General features: G+C 40.6%; 1 protein-coding gene across 3 annotated transcripts in view; it reads left to right on the top strand.

Annotated features, from left to right (window-relative positions):
* The first annotated feature begins 467 nt into the window (after window positions 1-467).
* The window catches only part of ankrd11 (ankyrin repeat domain 11), a 137,014-nt gene continuing 113,010 nt past the window's right edge, over window positions 468-24,471 (top strand). For all 3 annotated transcript variants that reach the window (XM_030080576.1, XM_030080594.1, XM_030080584.1), the window contains exon 1: window positions 468-882. The gene's annotated coding sequence lies outside the window, so the exon portion shown is untranslated. The remainder of the gene's footprint in view (window positions 883-24,471) is intronic.

The raw sequence follows: 24,471 nt of genomic DNA on the forward strand, positions 1-24,471 counted from the left end.
AAATTGAAATTATTCGTTTTAATCAATCGTTTAGTGTAAGGTGTCTCTCTTCTGAACATACATTACACGAATTTTAAAAAGTGCGACAAGTTTTACCACAGTGACCTGTAATGATCGCATTTCGTTGGCGTATTAACACAAATGCTACATACAAAAAAAAAAAAAACAACTCAAAAGTATCCGCTGTTTAAGATCCCAGATGCTGTGAAATCGAGTGCTCCTAATGCCCGTACTCCATTTCCTTTGCCTGGTCTTCCAACTGTATAATGGAGCTTGCTCTCCTGCACTGTAAACTGTGGGTCAGAGTCGTCCATGTTGGAGCAGCGTATCGGTTGATTTTATATGTGGGACGTTTACGGCCGAGAGCCACAATGGCGGCAGTCTCATAAGCGCAAAAATGGTATCCGCCCACACGCAGAGCCAATCACAAGCCGTGTTTCATTCGTCCCCACACTGAAGTCAAAGGCCGCTCGAAAACCGTTCGAATGGGGTTGCCGGAGAGGATTAAACCGAAACAAAATATGATATTTCGATGGTTTACGTCCACCCAAGTAAACCTTCAGATTTGAAAACGGACAATTAAGGGTTCGCACTCGGTGGTGAATATAAAATAGCTACCTTATACGCGCGTTTTTGAGGATATTTGATTTTTTTCTGTCGTCTGTTTGTTGGTCTCTACGAATTAGCTAGCGCTAGCCTCCATGCTAGACAGTGAGCTGGTATTGAGCTGCAATGGTTGCTGCGAGTTTATGCGGATGTCTCCGGTCGAGTTTTCACTGAACCAGGGGCAACAAATGGGAGCATCCAGCATCGGCCGAAAGCACCGTGGGATACAGTTTTAGTTTCAGATAACCGTTTCAATTAGTGGAGACTCAGACACAGGTAAGCTAACGTTACATTCATTTTGGATATAATAACAATCTGACCATCGCTTGCTTTTGGCTTTTGATTTGTTGTGTACTAGGGATAATAGCAAGCTACCTTAGTTTACTGAAGATTTTCACCAAGAAGCACAAGCTTACAGCTATACACCGTTTGGATTCAATCATGTGGTTTAACGCACTAACATTATTTCCAACTGAAATTCAAAATTTCAGAAAATTCAAGATCTGCGGGTTTCGCTGTATCGGCACGGCACCCCAGTGTGCCTTTTAGCCTCGCTGTAATAATAGAGAAAAAAACGGCTGGAACGAAGTGTTAAATTAATTTCCAACGTGACGCATTCAAGTAAGCTTGGTAAAAATATTAGGCACATTGGCGCACTGCTAGTTTAGATGCATATTGACGTATGATTTGACCAGTCCTTACAATTTGTTGATATACGGTATCACGTTCCCCATTTTCGTTTTTATTTTGATCTGGATAACCAAGAAGCCCAACACATACGGTACATAGACACACACAAACAGGCTAAGAAATTAGCACTGTGTTTTCGAAAAATTGCCTTACAGACCTAGGAAAAACTCAAGACGGTTCATATTCCGTAACGTTACAGTCGAGAGTAGTCAAATACAGCGCACTGCATTGAGAAGACTTGCACCACATTTGATAATAGACTTTCAGGAATTAGCGCAGAGGCTAACCTGCTCCATCTCGAAGAACAAGCTGATTCTTGAAATTTTACAGAAGCCCAAATATCAAGTAACAGTGGACCTAGATTTTGCCCTAGCATTATTTATGTGGGCCATGGCATTATTTATTTGGATAACAACGTTAGACCACAGCAGTCTACGAGTTTTTCTGACACATGTCGTTGAGGATATCTAGCATCTGAAATTCAACCACTTTTACTGTCAAGAAGCACACTACCTTGTGCATTTGCTGTTCAAACAGTAAAGCCAGGTGGATGTGTGCAAAGAAGTCAGCGTTCTTGACTGTAAAGAAAGTGAAGTACTGGAATAGCAGTAGTTTTAAAATCAAAGATTTTTTGTGAACTATGTTATGGTCTGTGTTGATTACAACACAATAAACAACTATGCTGCAACACTGGCTACCCAGATTCTCAGGAACTGTTTGTGTTGCCGAGTACTAGCATAATTCCAGCACTCCCTATTTCAGTGTAGTGCTTGGGTTTCACTGTTGAATAACATATGAAAGTGGGCACAGCATTGTGGACCAAAAGACAATCTATGGAGGAAGCAGAATATGGATAAGAACCTCTCTACTTTGGCGCAGTATCAGTGCTGAGGAAAACACTGCAGTGCCACTGGTGATGTTTTCCACCAAGATAGTGTGAGTGTTTCAGCTTGTTGGGGCGTTCACGTTGACTATACTGCAGAGGCAGCGGTGCATATCTCCCTTGAGCTTGCATTGGATCCTGTTAATCAACGCTATGGTTAAATCTCCAATTTGGATAGTCTGAAAATAACCTCATATGTTAAACACGAAGACTGTGTGAAGAGAAACTGGTCTTTTTTTGGAACATCTACATCAAACTGCCCTGCTTAACTGCATGCAGCTTTAGCATATATCACTCTTGTGTTTACATTTTGAATATCAGATAACAGATATAGATTATTTGGATTTCGAGTACCTATGCCTTTGCATACACAGCATAAACATTGTATCAATAGGCTAGTCAAATTATATTGTGCAAGTCTAATTTGCAGTCATATGCTGAACATTTTTTGTACATGTGGGTTTTAGATTGAACACTTGCTTGGGTTATAGATTTGGCCTTTTTCAAAAGAGTTGTTTCATATGGGACAGCTTAGTGGCTTAGGCGGTGAGCACCTAAAAGCTGGTGCTGCAAATGAACTCACAAGTTGAAGTGTAATACTCATGGTTACAGTCACAATGCATCAAACGTACTGTATAAAATGTGCCATAAAGATGTAATAACATTGAGATGTTTCATAGATTTGGGTCAGACTCTAGACAGAAAACTAACAAACTTGTGTCATGCTAAATAAGGGTGGTTTTCCTGTTACTTGATGTTCTTCATGCCTCTCTGTTGTAACTCCTGCTCATGTAACATTAGTTGGGACTAGATTTTGTTGTTTCTCACATCAATGCTGTTAGAGAATCAACCCATGCCTTTTGCCTGCTATAGGAAATGCAGTTCTGCTGGGATCAGGGAGGTCAGGATACGTGTCAGTAACTAGGAGTCTCACATTTCCTGCAATAGAAATATGGCTCCCAATTTTTGCCTCCCTTGATTGATTGGTCTACTGCTACTGAGCATTCTCTTACTACATGCTTTAGTGACCGGTGTTGTTGTTCCATGACCACATTTTCATCCATGGCCATTTCTCTCTCAGCTTTAGTGTGTGCCTTAAACATGCAATTGTGAAAATTTTCTAAGCTATGTGCATTGCAGTTTGGCAATCTCTGCATTGCTTGTAGAACAGCTCATTGCAATTCTGAGGTGTCTGCAACACTGTAGCAGTGTAAACTTAAACATGGCTGACTGCTGTGTCTGCTGGTTTTGTCCCACCACTTCCTCTCAGTGTTTTTGATTGGCAGCTATTGTGCATGAGTTGCATTGCTCTGTTACCTTAGTCTGCAACAGTGGTTTTTCTGTTGTATTGCAAAGCAAAGGAGGTTACTGTGAAGTCAAATAAAGGCTGAAATGCTGAAATGGAAAGATTGTTTATCATCAGATTTATCATATTGACATCAGCTGTTTAAATTTAAATTTGAAAGTGTCGGCAGAAAGGGCATAATTCACAAAACTATGTCTTCATATCATTGGTTGTGCTGTATCACTGGTCCTTATGTGAAGACAATTGGTTGTTCTCTTTCTAGCCTACATCGTAGCTGACCTGTAAGATGCAGGATTGTGTATAATCATGAGTAGGCGTCTGGCAATAGTAGCAGATTAGACTTTTTTTTTTTTTTTAACATTGTTTAACTTTGCAACCTACTTTTTGTGGTTAAAATGGAATGATACAACAGATAATTCTCAGGAAAGGGGGGAAATGGGCCCTCAGCTGCAACTCCAGAACACACTCTTGTCTGCCTTCTGTCTATCCAAGCTTTCCCCTCCCCCTCTAATGCTGAGAGTGTGGTCCTTTAGGTAAACAAGCATGGCTACTCCTGTTTCTTGCCGCTCTGTTTTTCCCTCTGCTGCCTTTATCTCCCTCTCTTTCTTTCTTTCTGTCTTGTCTGTCTTTCTCTCTCTGTCTCTCTCTCTCTCTTTCTCTCTCTCTCACACTCACTCACTCACTCACTCTCACTCCCTCTCTTTTTGAGTAGTTGTGTAAATCTTTTATAGCTCCTGTCCTACCAGCACAATCTCAGCGGACACTCAAATGCCATCTGAAGCCCTTTGAAATCCAGCCTGCTCCTTTCCCCCCTCCTCTATCCTCGAAGTGAAATGGAACAAAATGGCGGGCTCCAATCCTGCTGTCTCCCTCAGGGACAAGAGAGCCTCATTTGGGGGTTTAGGAGGTCCTGATGGCTGATGGCATCTTTCCCTGTCTAAGGTTGTGCTTACTTGCTAGCCTTCCACTGCACCATTCTTCATAATATTTTCTCTTCCCTGAGTCGCTTGTACATCAAAGGGAAAGATTCTCTTTTCTGGCCTGCTGCAGCTTCTTCAGAAATGTACTTTTACAGTCTTGGCTTTTGATCTTTCTGTCAGAAGGAGTAGACTTGGAAAGGGATTTTTTTTGCTCTTATTTTTTCCAAGGGAAATGTATTGATATGCTAAATTTTAATTGCAGGGATGGAGGAAATTTAAAATCCTACATCACACAACAATAGACGTCCAGAGTTTAACATGCTTTGCCAATCTGGCAGTAATGTTTTCTAATTTAGACATGACAGGTACAAGTTGCATAATATGCCATGCTTAACCTTGATGATGGGAATTTCATTTATGTAGGCTCATGGCCCTAAAAATATCCCGATGGCTGACCAGGGTAGGGTACCATACCATTACACTCTCAATTACATTCTGAATTACCTCAGATAGATTTTAATTCAACTCAATAATGCAACTTATTCAGTTTGTTGATTATGCCTAGTACTAATTTAATTCATACAATAGCATTGTTACAGTAGTCTGACACAGACTACCAAATGATATTTCAGACTGATGATTCAAGGATGGCCCTTAAGGAAGAATAGCCATAGGTGACAGTCTTTTCAGGTAATATGCTTTCACCTATAGCATGAATGTGCATGTCTTTCACATGCAGAGAAACCGAGTGGATAACATCTTTATAGGAATGGCTTTATCTCTGTGAATGTGGGAAGACACGAATTAGGAAGATTCATGAGGTGGGGGGAGGGGTGGTGCAAAGCTTGAGACAACAGTTGGTGTTTTGATTGGATGTGCTGCCAAGCAGGAGGTTTGCCGGGATGATCTATTATCCATACGTGGCATTTGAAATGTCCTGAGGTTAGTCGGCCAGGTCTGGGAGCTGATGGCAGAGACTGTGTCTGTGACGTGTCCCTCTGGGCTCTGCTGTTCTGGTCTGTTCGGCCTGTCGCTGACAGAGAGGGAATGGCACTAGACAGGCATGCTTTGCATGGAATCACTTGTCTTCTGCATTCCTCCTCTTCATTCTTGAATGTTTCATAAAGTCTTCTCTTCTCCAACTCTTTGAATGCAGATGTGAATAGAATTTTTTTTGGCCTTTTAAACTGCCTCTGTCACTCTAGGGTGTATAGAATATGTTTTGGAAAGAGAATGATTACCACTTTACGAAATGGCTTCATGCTGATTACTCTTGTGCTCAGAGGGGAAATGGCTAGCACTAACAGCTATCTTAATTTTTTTGTGGGCCCTCTTGTACCCAGCCCTCCTCTCCATGTAGGGGATAAGCTATAAACTGAGTGGGGTGGGGGTGATATGACAAAGTGCTGGATGGAGGAGGGGAGGGGGCAGAGTGTCCTGGCTGAATCTCAATAACAGGGTCCTTTAGCGGGGCTGCCCTTTTGATGGGCCAGCTGCAGCCATTCAGTCCAGCCATTTACATTGAAATGCCACGACAGGAAGGGGGGAGGGGAGACGAGTGAAGAGAACGGCTTCTGCGCCTGTGCGAGTGGGAGGGGAGTAAAAAGCAAAAGCATGCCTAACTTCCAAATAGAGGAGGTCCGCCAGTCAGGGCCCATGCCCTGCTTTCCCGTTCGCCCAGCCCCAACCATACTTTGTTTTCTCCAGCCCTCTGCGGGGCCATATACTTAACACAAAAGGTCTAAGCACCCTCTTTTGACCAGCACATTCATTTTTACCACTCAGCTTTTTTTCTGTCTTTATAGCCAGGCTGGTGACAGTGATTTGTGAAGGTGGTGGTTTGTCCCATCAACCATTTTAGCATCACACTACTGTTAAACCCATTGTTGGTGGTTCTTGTTGCACATTACGTTAGGCGTAGTTTTGGGGTAGTTATCTTTAGAGAAAGGACTTACTTTTGTGTTCACTGTAACAGGCTTATTTATGGAACCTATTTGGGTAGTGATGCTTCAAGTTCTTGTCGCTGGCTTACTGTAATGCAGGTCATAATGCGCTGTTGGCTGGTAAAGGATGCCTGCTCTGTAACTCATTAGGGGCTTCATAGAAAAATTGTGGTTCAGACAAATGAGGCCAGTGTGTCATATTCCTGAGTTCATCCAGCTTTCCAGGATAACTTGGATCTTCTCAGAAGTGTGTATGTGACTGTGATAAAGAAGAGTGTCTTGTTTAGGGAATGGGCATTAGGCTAATGTCATGTCTGGGTCAGCATCATGTTTTTTTTTTTGTTTTTTTTTTTTTTTTTTTCCTTGACATGTTGTCAGGTGTTGGTAAGGAATAGGGACAGGTTTTTGGCTGGCTGCAGAGGCTTGCCTCATAGGCTCCATTCTTTTTCTCTGTCTTCTGGCTGGCCAGTCGCTAAGATCATCAGATCTGTTGAGCCAGCAGCAGAGTTCCACACCCTTGTTTGTTATTTACCAAAATCATCCTCTGTTGTAACTGCACTTTGAACTGACAGTCGGCATGTTTACATGCACCCTAATTTTCTGCTACTATTTTGAATATGACAATATTCCCAATTAGGCCCTATTCTGGATGTAGCAGTTTCCGATTAAGATGTGTGGGATATGCCTATCATTTGGATTTTAGGTGCATTCACAGAGCATGCATATATTTTTTGTACCGCAGTTTGTGACACATGGCCTCTTGTCTGTTAACAGTCAGCTCTGTGTGTTGTAAACAAACCAACTAGCGATCAGTTTGCAAGGCTGGGGTAGAGATGCATTCACAAAAGAAAAGGCCACATTTAATAATAATTATAACAATAATAATAAATTTTATTTGTAACGCACTTTACATTTAACAATTTCAAAGTGCTACAGAGGAGAAAGAAGAAAGATTAAAGGATCAGGATTCTGTATCAGAAGGAGAAACACACCTAGCTTTTCATGAAGGTGGTTGGAAGGAACAAGTTAAAGAAGGAGGCTGAGGTTGCACAAATCAGGTTGCACAATTCTTAATATGCATGGCTGTATTTAAACAGGAATATTAGTAGAATATTAATTTCATTAGCCATGAAAACAGCTTTGTGTGATTATTGTCTTTTTTTGGAATAAGGGCACAAACTGGAATATTTGTGCACATAAATTTAGTCAGCGAAGTTACAGGAATATCCAGTTAATAACAGCATGGAGCATTTACATATTTTGCTAACATTGTTCTGGGTAGGACTTTACCTGATTTTCAGGACTTTCAAATGTATTGTACTGTACTGTACTGTAGATTTTTCATACAACAAAAATCTACAGTACAGTCAAAAGGGACTACTTTGGAAAAAGAAGCTAGTCATATTCCTTTAAATCATCGATGTACCAGAGTAGTCAAATAGTTGACTAGGGATGGCGAAATTGGAAAAATATTTTTAATCGGTTAACTGACACCATTAACCGGTTAATTGTCGGTTAACGGATGACCTTAATAAAGCCATAAAATTACGTAAATCCTGCCTATACAGGGGCATATTGAAACAGGTTGACTGACGCACTAATCCAGGAGAGCCACTATAGTGAGTTATAGCATCTAGGTAATCCAGTGTCCAATAAAGTTACTCTAAGCATGATACAAAACATTTTGAAATGGTCTAAAAAGTAGTTGCATTTCTGAAGAGTGGCATTTATTTAAAGCTTAAAATGAAACATTGGTATATGTGTAAATGGGCAAACAAACATTTTTAACTCACAGGATTAATCGGTTACTTTTGAAACAGTCGATTATCGGTTAAACGACTATTAACATCCCTATAGTTGACTAGCTGTGATGATGATGATGATGATGATGATTAAGAATAATATAATAACAACAACATCAACAACAGTAATAATCATATTTTGGTACAACTGAGATTCATGTAATAATATAGTTATAGAACCTCTCCTGCTATGCATGTACATCAGAAAAGAAGCAAACATGGAAAATAATAAAACAAAAACCCTCAAATTTAATGTTAGGGCCCACTCACATTGGCAAGTTTGAGCCCGTATCGTGCTAAAGCCAAAATCCCCCCCCTCCCAGTCCCCGGCTGGCCTGCACTCACATTACCTAAAGCCCAAACGCGCCCAAGCACGATTGCCCCCGGTGTGCACGTCATCACGTTGAAATACGACAACAGGCATGGCCCGACGTCATTATAAATCAGTGTAGTTCAAATACATTCATCATGTCTTCCTTTTAACTAAAAAACGTTTTTGGTCCTTTTAATCAGACATGGGATGTTTATTTACCTTGACTGTTTCGGAGGTAACTTTCTCCTTCTTCAGAAAGGTCCAACTGACAGCCGGAGCGGCACCTGTCAGATCCGGCAGACCAGGTTACCGGGTGGCCACACACTGCGCGGTGCCGCGGCCAGTGCCGGCCGGTGCCGACGCGGTGCCAGCCAGCACCAGGTCCGCACACAGACTGCTGTACTTTCATTATAAACCGACTTTTGTTTATACGCACGATACGAAGCGATCACACTGGTCAAAGAATACGGATTTTAGGGGCAATCGTGCTTGGGCGCGGATCAAACTTGCCAGTGTGAGTGGCCTCTTAGTGTACTGGGTAACTATACTAGGAAGCAAGTTAGTGAATTTGTAATTGAGTGTTTTTAAAAAGTGGTACAGCTCAGTACCGGCGTATTTTTGTTGTTTTCAGCATTCTTTTATTTCTTCTCAGTGAAGTAAAGTAAGCATTTCAGGAGTGCCATAATATTTTATTTACAATGATTTGTTGCACATTTTGGTTTTATCAAAAAAATGAAGCTCCTGTGATTTGGATATTTAGGGCCCTATAAAATCCGTTTTATTTTTTCCCAAATTACGTTTTTTCCGTTTTAATTTTTGGGAATTCCGTTTTTTACCTTTTACTCTTATTTTACTACCAAAAAAGGGTGTGTTTTTAATGTTAATGACTAAAATGTTAATGACTAAAATGCACACAAATGAAATAGAAATTACCTTAAATTAACTGAGGTAACAAATAAACAACACTTTATTTATTTATTTAACAATGACGTTGTTATAGCAATAAAAGGTGAAAATGATATGTTATTAATGATTGAACAAAAATGAGGAGGATGCATCAGTAATTATTTCACCTGAGGGTTGATGTTGGGTCAATGCATGCACACATTTAACTTAAAAGATTGTTGACCGTGTGTTGACCATTGTACATACAGGCTATTCACATTAACTTACAAATGATGATGTTTAGGACGCTGCAGTCTCTTGCATCAGTGGTCTCATCCACAGCGACAGAGTACTTTTTACCATGGATCTTTTGTACTACAGAGGATATATGTTGCTCAAACACTCGGTATGTAGAGTTAGTGTATGTTTATGAGTGGTAGAACATAATAAATTATCTTGAAGAAGTAGATGCTTACCAGTAAGCTTGACTCCAATAATTTAACAATATGTTAAATTAGTAGCCTATTTATTTTAAAAATGTAAATTGCCAAACAAACCTAACAATTCAGCTACCAATGAATAAGCAGTAGTATGCATGTGATAACATAAATTGAAAAATAAGCCGAAGTAATACCTCTTCTCTGAATAGGCAAGCTAAGCCAGTGTGCTGCTGTTAGCCAGTGAAAATAGAGCGGAGTGGCAACTCTTTGCTTTGTTACACAATCCATATCAGTGCGGTGCTGTAGCCTGGAAAGTTTCTTTGTCTTTTGGACTTGAACAGTGTTTGTGCAGTTCTAATTTTTTTTTCTTGGCAGTGCAGGTGAAACGACTGGAGGGGTTGTGCCACCCAGATTTGCTTCCCTCCATGTAATTTTCCCCAGACATACGTTCATATTCCACACAAAAACAGCATTTCATTCAAATTATGTCAAATTCTGCGATATCCCATGTTAAAAATAGATTCCGTTTTATTTGGCTAATTTCGCGATTCCGTCTGTGATTCCGTGATTGCGGAAATTATAGGGGCCTAATATTGCAGTTGACCATATTACAGTTTTGATAATATTTTAATGAATTGTTCAACCCTATTACTTTTGATCAAACATTAATTTGCTGGTGTTGATTCTGACTGTTGTCTGTGTACCAGGACGTAAGATGATATTTGCAAGGGTTAATCTTGGTGTAGGCTAATTTCTATATAATTTTCTATATTCATGAAAATAGAAACTACTTGGTGAACCCTGGTTTGTGTCTTGTGTCTAGTTAAGATGGTTCACATACACATTTTGGTCATGAATTGCATCTTGAAATTAGTCCCAAATTTGAAACCACTCTTTGGTGTGCCTGTTATTTTTCTCCTGTATGGTTGCTATTGTAAGAACAGTGGCCAGGTTGAAAAATATCTTTTAACAACCACAGGTGATGCTGTGTAATTTGGAAAGATAATTTCCAGTACATATAAAAGACGCTGAAGTGTTTTCAAGTAAATTAGGATTTATTTTCTAAATAGTATATCAGTAGATTATTTCAGCTCCAGTCAGTGGTAATGTACAGGCAAAATAATGCAGTTTATATGTTGAATAAATCTGGTAATCTGGAAAGCCGTGAACTGGTGAAAATAAAAATGGTTTGCCTTATCTCATTGTAGGTGCAGGAGTAGGCTCTAGGTAGTTTGTTTAACCAGAGCAGGCTGCAGGGAGTGGAAAAACACATTATCTTGAGTTGGCCTGCACAGGGACTTTCCCTCCTGAATATGTGGCAGCACAGTGAGCAGTTCTTAAAGCTACAGGCCAGCTTGTGTTTAGCCCTATCCAGGCGTATAGTCACCTTGTAGTCCTGTGAGGATATTTCATCATTTTATTTGATTTGCCTGTTAAGAAACATTCTAAAAATGAAGTGGGAAATCAAAGACTCGAAGAATAGCACAAGAATAGAGGACATGAATCAAGTTGGCCTGGAGATAGCTATAATCTATCTGTTTACTTTATCTATCAGCCAAGACCTAAATATTCAAAGATCAGTGAGTCAGTGACTGGAGGTCAACCAGATGTTGGTCTTGCAAGTTGTTTTGAAACTGGAACCTTCTTCCCTATAAATATGCCTATTTGTGTGTATGTGCACATTGACTTGTGCGTGTGTTTGTCACAGTCCCTGCAGTGAAGCTTTTTATAGAAACTGCAGCTAGCAGTGTAATCTCTGGTGTGGATGTAGGACAGCCTTTTTATTCCTCCTCATTACTTATGCAAAGCCAGTTCTCACCCACAATCACTGCATTGCCTGTTTGAATGTGTCATTTTCATGGAAGGAGGCAAAAGTTAAGGGGTAAACATATGTATTATTTGCTTTAGATGTTACATTTCATGTCACATGTCCTCCTCAGTGTCTCAAGTTTGGTTTAAGGCTCACTCTTAACTATCAAAGACAATTTTGAAAAGCCAAGCAGCCAAGTGGTGCTTTTTTGAGCCATATGACTCTGCAGGTGGACTTCTTGGCAAGAATAACCTTCCCGGTTGCAGAAGGGGCCGAAATTAAAAATCTATTTAAGGCTACAGCTGTTCTATTATGGATGTTTTTCTTAATGAATAATGTTGATGTGGGTAAGGAGGTTATATTTGGAGTGAGTGGGTGATAGAGCAGGGTTAGGGGGAGAAATCAAGACAAAGTGAAGTAGAGGTGAGGCTTACTGTCCCTCCAGCTGAACTGTGCTCAGCCATCCTCACATGTTTTTCCTGCAGGTCTGCGTCAACTGCTGCACATGCAGTGATGGCATGGACACAGCAGCATATGCACCCCGTGTGTTGCTGTTTTATGCATCTACATATTCACATTGTACTCATGCAACATCTCTGTAAAGTTTCATCATGTTGCCCATGGATTCTTGGATAGATTAGATTGTACTGGTTGGTGGCTGAACACAGCCCAGAGGTACACTGTTATGCTGCTCTCTCACACACTTGGCTGGGCCTGCCCCCTCTCCACTTCTTTCTCTTCTCTACACTGCTCTTCTGTGTCTTCTCCTCCCCCCCATCTTCTATCTGCCTCTTTCTCTCCTGTCTTTACCCCTCCCAGCCGAGCAGTATGTGTTTATACTGCTTTCAACCCTCTGAAAATTTTCTACATGATCCTCTCTCTGTCACCCTCTTTCTCTCTGTGTCACTCTCTCCTCCCCATCTCCACCTCTCTAAAACAGTACTGGTTTCTCAGGAAGTCCTGCTCACAGGAAGCCATGGGCGTTGGACCTAACCGCTTGCCTTGTTTCCTTCTCTGAGGAAAATCACTGTAAATTACATATATACACTGACAGATTTAGTATTTTTCTACTTTTCGTGTGCTGCTTTTATGTTTGAACTCATAAATAGACCAAAACGTTTCAGATCTAATTACAGTTCCAGATTCAAACATACAAATTTACAATAAATTAGTGGCATCTCTATCAAAGAAATACATAGTTTAGAATTAATTAATTAATTAGTTAACTATTAATTTTAGGACCACCGGTTTGGTTTAATATTCATCAGCTCATTGCTTGCGGTTTCTTTAAGTCAGCGTAACAGACCTTCACGGGAACAGATCATCTGCCTGAAAGTAAGCAAAGTATGATTGAGAGAGCAGTGGTGTTAGAGAAGTTTCTTTTCCCCTACAGTGGGAGATGACATTTGGGCTTCATATTCAGTCCTACTTCTACAGAAGGTGGAGAGAGCTGTCACTTGCTTTTCATCTGTGAGATCAAAGCCCTCTGCAGCAGGCCCCTCTGTGATTTACCTTTACCAGCTATGAGAGAGGAGTGAGAAAGGAAGAAACAGCACACATACACCGTGGGTGTCTGTATAGTCCCTTTCACACCATGGCAAAAAAAAACGTTTTCAGTTGGGCTAGAACAGTGGTGTGAAAGGGTCTACCCATTTGATCTCAGCTAGCAAGACTACCTTTGACTCTCAAGGCAGGATAGGCATTTGCACCCTGATAAGCTTTGGTGCGAATGGTTTTCATTCAGACTGTGTTCAAGACCACACTTGCCTTGCTCATAGTTTCAGCATATGCATCTAATGTAATGACAATCCACATAACTTCTGTTTTCTAAGAAAGTACAAGCATAGTACCTGCGAGTCAAGAAGAAGCAAGATGAATGGGAAGCAAGCTGAACAGAAATCAGGAATAGCTTGAGAGAGTGAAATTAAGGACTGTCTTGCCATTTGAGTTTAATAGGTATTCCAGATGCAGGTAATAGGCATGGTTATGGAAACGTTCATTTGTCTAAACATTTTAAAGCTAGTGGTGGAAAGAGAGATTAGCATGGCCGTTTCTAGCATCAATTTTGCCATTCTGGCTCAAGATCAACTTAACACAGCTGTAATAACAGTTGGACCTCATGATATATTGTTTCAGCATTCACATGACGATGTACGCATGAGCAATACTTACATGTGATGCGATACCAAGTAAGGCAAATTATCTCAAAAACATCACACTACAACTTTTTTGCTGCTTGATACAAAGGAAAACTCGCAATGATAATGAATGTCTGATCGAACATAATTTTGTCCAACTTAAGGGTTTTTGGAAATATAGGGAGATTGTTGCTAATGTCAGCAGGCTCTGCATGCACAGCGATCAGTTTGCTATGTGCTCTAGAGAAGGGCCATACTTGATCAATTCATCAAACAACCAAAGCAGGCCCCACAAGTCACTGACCACTAACATGAGTGCTGCCTGTTGTGGTCGTTTGATAAACTGGTCAAGAATGATTGTGCTTGGCGCTTCTCTGTACAGGTGGAACCTGCATGTCACCTGCCTGTAAACATGCACATGATCTAGCCATTTTCACAGGTTTTTGAGTGCATGCAGTCCCATTATCAGCAGCACTGCGTCCTGTTGCTGGTTAAATTACAGGATTACTGTCACAGGACTAGTCTGTGCCTTAATGTAAGAAATACTTAACTCAAACACACAAAACGTGACAGATCCACATCTATATATACTTAAATTTTGTTGGTATATACAGTAGATACATCTGTTGCCTGTGTCCTCAGCTTTGCTGGAACACCTACCTGTATTTGCTGTGCACAATGTGTGTTGGTCCTTAAAGACACTTGGGATGCACAATAATATTGGTATGACATCGAAATCATCTGACATCGGCTTTAAAGTGAAATATTGGTATCGGCCTGACATGAAAATTTCTGGCGATATGAGAAATAGCTCATATCTGCCCTGGTTGTGGCATTGTATTTTATGTCTGCATCTGCCAGTGGGCCTTCATGATAGGAGCAGGCATAATAAAATGTTCATTCCACTGCAGGAGAGACTTGATGTTCTATGAAATCAGGTGGAAAAAAATGTGTGTGTTTATCGGTATCAGCATAGGCCAAAAGAGTTGGAAAATATTTGTATATCAGATAATGGCAAAAAACTGCAATGTCGTGCATCCCTAAAAGACACTATGAATGATGAAACTCCCATGACTTACCCTATACTTTTGTAGAATAAGAATATCTTTAATGGTGACCAAGGGGGTGTAAATCAAAATTTCGACCAATACAGCCTTAAAAAATATCCTCATAAAAAGCCTGTTGGTAATACTAAAAAGCCTGTTGGTAATACTGTGCTACTAGGCCTGTCGCGATATGCGATAAGTTGGTTAATTGCATGGTAAATTTAAATGAAGTCAGTAACTTTTCTGACCGCGATTAATTGCCACATTCATGCGTGTTTGTTTTCCTCTCCTCTCTCTACCAAAGAGACCAGACAACAAGAGCATTCACTGACTATGTTTACATGCACACCATATTCCAGTTCGGGTCAATATTCCGGTTAAGGTAACTATGCTGCGGCAACGGAACGGAATGCTCTTGTCATCGAGTGTCTTTGTCTCTGTGGGGGGGGGGCGGGGCCATGGGCTACACACACACACACACACACACACACACACACACACACACACACACACACAGAGTGTGATCCTTGTGAGGTAGAGATGAGGCAGAGAAAAGAGCAAACAAGAATGACATGGAACTTCTTCCAAAGCCAAATGCAGTAGCCCCCGTGTGGGGAATAATTTGGATTCAAAGCAAATGACAGAGGGGAGCCCAGTAACTTGGGCGAGAGCCATACTCTGAATTCGTTGCTATTATTCACTTGATGAAATACAATCTAGACACGGTCGGATTCAAACCATTTGGAAAAAGGGTGGCAGCAATGAGTCTTTTTTATATGTAGCAGGCAATTGGATTGACCATCTGTCAGTCATTAAGCTAACGCTCCAATCAAACAAATGTTATGGCACAACAGCAAAGCTAAACAAACAGCAGATTCTTCCATTTCTGTGAGGCAAAATCTATGTTCATGTCCTGTGTTGTTTCTGTTTTCCAGTTCTGTGCAAAGTAGCTTGTCATGTTGTCATCACCTAAACCACACCTGTAATCCCTCAAGGGGCACTTATTGGTTGGAAGGACTAAATGCCTTGGTTGGAGAGTGGCTAGATGGTTTTGTGAGTCAAAACTAATATGATCTTGTGATCTGTGCCAGTTTTGGTTCTGCTATTGGTAAAAAAAAAAAAAAATGAAGGTGGATTGTTTTTTGTTTGTTTGCTTGTTTTTTTAAAGAAGGAATTTATGCTCATGTTATCAACACAATCCTGCCTCTTTCTGTCACTCTTGGCACCTGTCTCTGTATGTATGTGTGAGAGATCAGTGCCCCTCCCCCTCACAAATACACACACACGCACACAGACACAGACACATTTATACGCACTCAGACACACAGTCACCAGATGCATAAGTCATCGGCATAGAAAACTAAACGTTCTGAAGTTTGGTTAGATTTTACTTGAATTGGTGATGATGACAGTGCTTAATACCATAAGTGATACAAAAGCCCAGCAAATGGGCTGAGTGATAATAGCAAAAAATAATGCCTCTATATTTTTCAAACATTTGACGATATACAAAATATACCATGATATTCATTAATAGTCTCTGAAATAGCATAACAATGATTTTTTAGTCAGATAAAGCATGATTTACAGTGTTCATTAAGAAACAAGAAGTCATCATGTTACACTTGGTAACATCATAGAAACTCCTCTAACAGTGAATATATTACAGTATGTTTATCTATACAACATGCCTGGTTTCGTTCTGAAACATCATAACACTTCAAATACCAGCATTTATTGGCCTTAGTTATCAAAAGCAGCAGGCCTGTGTTTGGGACCTGCCTCTATTTCCGGTTAATTCCTTTTCTCAACAAAGAAATTGATTTCAAATCACAAATCATATTTTTGGTGTGAGAGATGGACAAGAAATATCTTCCAAAGCCTCGTTAGTCTTAACGTTTTCTTGGGGATGCATGATAATATCAACACCTCATTGATGTTGATGTTATTGGTTTTAAAATGAAATATCAATATTGGCCCTAAATGAAAATTTTTGCCAATATTATAAATAAATATGACATGTTCTCATCACTTAAGGTGAAATACTTTTCTTATTTTGCCCAGTGAATGTGTACATTTTGAAAACCATTGTGCATCTGTCAGTGAGCCTTCACAGGAGTAGACATAATAAAATAATAAAATCCACCACAGCACTTAGGTGTAAAAATATGTGCATATATCGGTATCTGTATCAGCATCGGTCAAAAGAGCTGGAAAATATCAGCAAATCGGATATCGGCAAAATATCCGATATCATGCATCCCTAGTTTTTCTTGTCCCTGTATGTATCCTTCTCTCTTCTCATCCGATACAGTGGAAGTGTGACCCCACCTACCTGCTGTCTATTGCATCACAGAACCTGACCCCATCAAACCAATTGGAATAATTACATAATCTGTAGAATTGTAAACCTTAGCTCACTGTGTCACAAGGAAGTGAGCAGGATGTGATGGGGAAAACCTGGAGCTGCTGCCTAGAGAAAGCTGATTTTCCTCTGAAGGTGGTAGCATCATTTTACATTAGTGTCCCAAATGATGTTTTTTGCATTGTGCTGCTTTTCACAAAGTAGCCACAAATTTTAGAATTTTTATTTTTGAACTGGCTGCTTGATGCTCAGGCTCACTCAGCAGCCAATCACAGCAAAGTACATCAACAGTTAAAACAAGGGCAGGATTGTTTTAAAAACCAATCAGAGTTCAGAGTTATTTATCCAAACAAAATAGTAATAATAATAATAATAAAACAATATGTCGTATTGATAATCCACCTCTTATTGATTTATTGATAATAATTGAGAAGTGCTCCCAGTCCTAAAACTACCAAATGGTAGGCCTGTATGTTATAGGTGTACTTTATGGTATATAAAGTGCACCTATATGATGATACATGATACATCATATCTCATTAACTCTTCACAGGCAATGAGTATTGAAAGTATGTTCTTGCAGCCGTTGTCAGAGTGTTGTTTCATAACAGGCCCTTTTTACGACGACAGTTCTTTGGAGTGTATCACTGTCTCTTTGCGCACACACACACGGGCACAGACTACTGTAGTGATATCCCCTCTCCGTTGTTTGCTCTGTGGTAGATTCACCCCAGTTTAATTCATGCATACCTCGCTCAGCTGGGCAGCCAGCTCTCCGATGAGGACACAGTGAGAAATCACAGAGAAGAACTCAGCAGGTGTGTGTGGCTCTGGCCTGTTGGGAGATGGAAGATAGGCAGTGACAAACAAGCCCAGCACAATAGAAGTAGGGTCTGAAATGGCTCCTTGGCAAGGTGACAGTGGCCACACACGCACACATGCAACATACACACCAAGCAGAGTTAGCTGTGCCGATCAGTTGGTAATGAGATATTGGCTAGCTTGCCCTCCTGCCTGTCAAACAAACAGGAAAAGAAAAACCACTTTACAGTACTATCAACATCATCCACTATCACACCCAGTGTTATCTTTTCACCTTGCTGAACATGTTAGCTCCATGTTGTAAGGAGGCATGCTCTCACTTTGAAAAACAGTGTGAAGTTGCAGTGATGGAAATCTGTGAGAGATTTAAAATCAGGCATTGCGATTGTGTACATGGATTAAGTGTATATGTGTAGAAACGGTGTATTTCAGCTGCAGAGTTTCATTAAATGCCTGTCTTTTAACTGGCAAGAGAATTGTGTGGGTGAGCGGAAGGCCACAGGCATTCAGAGCAACACAGTTGACTGGCTCTGTGGTGTGAGAGCATGTTTGGCTGTTTATGTCGATAATGCACCATGTGCTGGTGCTCCTCCATTTCCAATATTCATGGAGCTCTGTCTTCCTTTGCTACCATGGCAACAGAAAGTGACAAACAGCAGATCTGTAGAAACGCCAGTGTGTCAGGCTGAATGGCAGAGCAAGCTGCCTTAATAGAAAATAAAATAACAGCCTCAGTGAATAGGCTTGCTGGCCTTCACTTACAATGCCATTGTTGAAACCACTGCAAATTCAAGTGCAAGACAATTGTAGGAATGTAGTCTAATCTGATGTGTGAGACTGTTTTGAGTAGAGACTACAGAAAGCTTACTTATGGCAAATCATGGTGGAAAATTAGCACCCTTCACGCACCAAATGTGGATGCATATCAGCATCAGCATATGGGTAGGCCGCCCCATTTTAATACATTACTTGGCAAACCTGAGCTGCATTATATGGAGCTGTGTCTTGTGGTGGTGTTTGCCTCTGGATGGGTCAATAATGTGGCATGGTAAACACTTAGCTGACCTATCTCAACATCAGTGTGCAAACATGGAAGATTAGTCACCCATATATTATTGTTCTGAAATTTCCCTTTTTCTCAAACAAAACTTCTTCGTCTCTATCGTTCATTTTCGCTCACCAACTTCTCACAATACACATTAGCTATCGAGTCAGAAAGAAGAAGCTGTAGATTCTGGAAGTATTTTCCCGATTGCTTTTCGGCATTTGGAATTTTATGTTTAACAAATGATTTAAATACAATTTGATTCATCTTGGAGAGTTTCATGCCCCTCAAACTGTCAGAGATGGTTTGACAGGCTGTCACCTAACACTGCATTTGGGAAAAATGAATGAGATTTTTACTTCTGGAACTCTGTCCAACCCTGCCTACATCACTACTCAATTATATCCAAGGCCCACTCTGCTTGGTCCCCTCTGCACTCCTTCTCTATGTCATTTCCAGCTTCCACTGCTATTGCTTCCATTGCTTGCATATGTACGGAATGTTTATGAGCACGAGTCAGGGAGGAAGCACACTAAAGAAGTAGTGCAGGCATAGATTTAAAAAGATAAAATTATCATTGTGACATTGTGAGGAATATTGTTAATGCACAACAATACAGGGTTATGATAACAGATTGTTGTTATTAAGAGAGGTAATAAAGCATAATGAAAAGTCAACTGTGACCAAGGCATTGATGACAGCTAACAAAGACACACCCCAACAAAACAAGACAGTGATTTTTAGACTTCAGATATTTCGGCTTTGGTCGCCCTGCAAAGGAGATGTGTAAAATGACTGCACAGCTTACCATGGTGCCAGTCAGGCTGCTAGGCTAGAGCAAAGAAGAGAGATGATGGGGTTTGTTTGGCTAGGGTAATAATGGTGATGGTTGCTGATTTGTGGTGAGGGGGGTGAAAGCATGGGAGCAAAAATGATTCTGCAGTCTCCTGAAGTGCATCCATGTTGTGTGTTCAGCTATGCACCTCCATATTGTTCATATACAGTACAGGCCACACGTTTGGACACACCTTCTCATACAATGCATTTTCTTTATTTTCATGACTATTTACATTGTAGATTCTCACTGAAGGCATCAGAACTATGAATGAACACATGTGGAGTTATGTACTTAACAAAAAAAGGTGAAATAACTGAAAACATGTTTTATATTCTAGTTTCTTCAAAATAGCCACCCTTTGCTCTGATTACTGCTTTGCACACTCTTGGCATTCTCTCCATGAGCTTCAAGAGGTAGTCACCTGAAATGGTTTTCCAACAGTCTTGAAGGAGTTCCCAGAGGTGTTTAGCACTTGTTGGCCCCTTTGCCTTCACTCTGCGGCCCAGCTCACCCCAAACCATCTGGATTGGGTTCAGGTCCAGTGACTGTGGAGGCCAGGTCATCTGCCACAGCACTCCATCACTCTCCTTCTTGGTGAAATAGCCCTTACACAGCCTGGAGGTGTGTTTGGGGTCATTGTCCTGTTGAAAAATAAATGATCGTCCAACTAAATGCAAACCGGATGGGATGGCATGTCGCTGCAGGATGCTGTGGTAGCCATGCTGGTTCAGTGTGCCTTCAATTTTGACAGTGTCACCAGCAAAACACCCCCACACCATCACACCTCCTCCTCCATGCTTCACAGTGGGAACCAGGCATGGGGAATCCATCCGTTCACCTTTTCTGCGTCTCACAAAGACACGGCGGTTGGAACCAAAGATCTCAGATTTGGACTCATCAGACCAAAGCACAGATTTCCACTGGTCTAATGTCCATTCCTTGTGTTTCTTGGCCCAAACAAATCTCTTCTGCTTGTTGCTTCTCCTTAGCAGTGGTTTCCTAGCAGCTATTTGACCATGAAGGCCTGATTGGCGCAGTCTCCTCTTAACAGTTGTTCTAGAGATGGGTCTGCTGCTAGAACTCTGTGTGGCTTTTATCTGGTCTCTGATCTGAGCTGCTGTTAACTTGCGATTTCTGAGGCTGGTGACTCGGATGAACTTGTCCTCAGAAGCAGAGGTGACTCTTGGTCTTCCTTTCCTGGGTCGGTCCTCATGTGTGCCAGTTTCGTTGTAGCGCTTGATGGTTTTTGCGACTCCACTTGGGGACACATTTAAAGTTTTTGCAATTTTCCGGACTGACTGACCTTCATTTCTTAAAGTAATGATGGCCACTCGTTTTTCTTTAGTTAGCTGATTGGTTCTTGCCATAATATGAATTTTAACAGTTGTCCAATAGGGCTGTCGGCTGTGTAGTAACCTGACTTCTGCATAACACAACTGATGGCCCCAACCCCATTGATAAAGCAAGAAATTCCACTAATTAACCCTGATAAGGCACACCTGTGAAGTGAAAGCCATTTCAGGTGACAACCTCTTGAAGCTCATCGAGAGAATGCCAAGAGTGTGCAAAGCAGTAATCAGAGCAAAGGGTGTCTATTTTGAAGAAACTAGAATATAAAACATGTTTTCAGTTATTTCACCTTTTTTTGCTAAGTACATAACTCCACATGTGTTCATTCATAGTTTTGATGCCTTCAGTGAGAATCTACAATGTAAATAGTCATGAAAATAAAGAAAACGCATTGAATGAGAAGGTGTGTCCAAACTTTTGGCCTGTATTGTGTGTATATATATATATATATATATATATATACATACATACAGTATGGGGGGGGGGATCCCCCACCCCCACCCCCTCCTATAACGGGAGCTGCTAGTTAGCTGGAACACTAGGCCCTTACATAGTAAGCATATTCTTAGAGCTAAATGGCTAACGTTAGTTAGCAAGACAAGCAGACCATGCTGGAATTAACATTAGAACTAGCTAACGTTAGCTGGTTAATTAGTTCGCTATCTTGCTAATGGAAATTCCAGCATCATATGGCCCGCTTGTCTTGCTAACTAACGTTAGCCATTTTGCTCGAAGCATAACGTTATGCAAGGTCTAATTTAACGTAAGGCGGTTCCTTCAAACTAACGTTAAAACTTTCCATCGGACTTGGAAGCCGGGCGTCTCTTCCAAACTACGCGATTCACATGAATGACCCGATTGACCAAAAAAAAAAAAAAAAATACGTCGATTGTAGCCGAAAGGCGACAAGTTTGCATGCCTGAGAAGTGCGACTCTAACTCAGTGCTGTCTGAGAATAACTCAAGAAAATACATATTAAATACTTTTAGTTAAATTTATTGAACAACTGACAATCAAACCAAGTTTAAAAGTATAAAATATGACAAGCAAGTCCTGCTCGACTGAATCTATTTCAGCTACCTCAGCTGCAGCCGCAGCCGCTTCTACATTTGAACCTTCCTCCGTTTCCTCAATGTCTCTTTCCCTTCTTGTTGCAGACTGGAGGGGGTGGAGTCACGTGACTACACACGCTGTACACGTAGTACAGTGTCTTAAAGGGACATGAACAGGCCTACCTACACAGCCAAAAAAGACAAATACGACTTTTATTTATTTATTTTTTTATAAATACCGAACATACCGACATGAGCAAAGTGATGTCGGTTAACGTCATAAATTTCGGTATCGGTAAATTTTCGGTATATCGCCCAGCCCTAATATATATATATATATATATATATATATATATATATATATATATATATATATATACGGTACATTAAGGTACATTTTCTCCATCTTGTCTTGGTTGGGCTGAATTCTCTTCTGCATTGGAGTTTTGCAGGGAGTTTCGTTCTGTGTCACTCTCCTCCATTTTTGTTTGTTATTTGAGTCCAAATGCAGTGATGTTGCATTCAAAGCAATGAGGAGCCCCAACTCAATGGTTAAGTACTGCCATAAATCTGCTTTTGTGACAACAGTGCTAGAAGCGACAGGGAAAAATCTCTACCAATAAATATTTTTCTCTCAAGACATGATGTATCTTTTCATACTGTACAACCCTAGTATGTATATGTGTACACACACTAACTGATTGTCCATTAGCTGAGCCTATTTCCATTAAATCGATTTAGTGAACGTTAAAGTTGGGACATACCAAGCCAACATCTCACAAGTAGTGTCAACAGAGGAAGACTATCTGATGGCCGATGTGCCTGCATGCTGTTGTGCCTGCTAAAGAGGAAATAACTGTCCATGCCAACAAGGGGTACAAGTCTTTTAGAAAAGCACAGGGCAAGCTTTTGGATCATGAAACGATAAGGAAAACAAAATAGCGTCAGCCACTTATTTTTTTTGCAGTTACATTGTCAGCCCTCCTGTCATTTTTAGGCTTGTGTAAGAAGGTTTGTATGCAACATCAAGCTTTCTTCACTTAGCTAGCTTGCTACCCACTCCAATTTACAAGCCCCAATTCACTGAACAGCCACTCCAAAATCTCACACTCACCGACATCCTCCACTGCCAATTTAACATGCTGAATTGTCTGGTTGGCTGCTGACTAGCCACTGAGGCCTGATGGTATGGAACACACTGCACAAATGATAGGCAGTTGCTGGCTACAAATGACCAACAGCAGTCTGATGAGAACTGATAGACACCTGTGGCATGCATTCAGCTACTGTGTATGCATTTGCCAGTCAGTAATAGACAAGCTCAATCCTTTAACAAAGGGATGCATGTCAGTGACCATGCGTGTCCTGTGGGACATTCAGTCTACCTTTTAGCGGTGCACAATATATTACAGGCTGATATCAGCTGATACATCTGATAATGTGGACCATTTTCTTGCAGTAGCTGTTGGTTGCCTGTGGTTCTTTGACATTACATTTTATTAATTTATGGGGATAGAAAACATGGAAGGCAGAAGTATTTTTTCTTTTGATTCATTAATGCTTTTTTGACTGGCTTTTGTTAGACATTGTTGTTTTAAACAAGCACTACATGTTTAATGCAGGGGTCTGGCTCTATAGCCAGACAGGATTCTCTCTTGAACTGATATGAATTACATCGCTGCCTGTTAGAGGTCTGAGAAGAAGAGAAATTTGGTGAAGAATGTCAGGAATGTCAGAATGTCTTGTGTTCAGTACAGTTTGTTTACTAAAGTTGTACTGACAGTGGGAAAATTAGCTGGTCAGTCTACATTGGCGGTTTGTCCTCTGCACATTTTTGCAAATGCAAAAGTAATGATATTGATTATTGTAGCGGTGTCAGCCACAACAAACAAATGCTTATTGGTTGCAATTATCAGTCCTGAAATCAAGATTGGTGCATCTCTACTACCTTTTAGCTGTTAAGACAAACATTCAGCATATGTCATTGTCAATGTTACTCTCAAAGAGTAGCACAAAACCGCTTCATTACAAATGATCCAACTAGTTTGTCATCCTGTCTTTTCTCCACTTCCTATCCAGCAACATCAGAGACAACACAGTGTACTCCACTGCACACTTCCCATGATATTCTTTGCTATAGACATTGAAATTCCAGAGTAAAGTGTATTTTTCATGCAGAGCCAAGCTGCAGATAATTCCCAATGCACATACTCTACA

This window comes from Myripristis murdjan, chromosome 3 (assembly GCF_902150065.1).
Source record: "Myripristis murdjan chromosome 3, fMyrMur1.1, whole genome shotgun sequence".
Classification (NCBI taxonomy): Eukaryota; Metazoa; Chordata; class Actinopteri; order Holocentriformes; family Holocentridae; genus Myripristis; species Myripristis murdjan.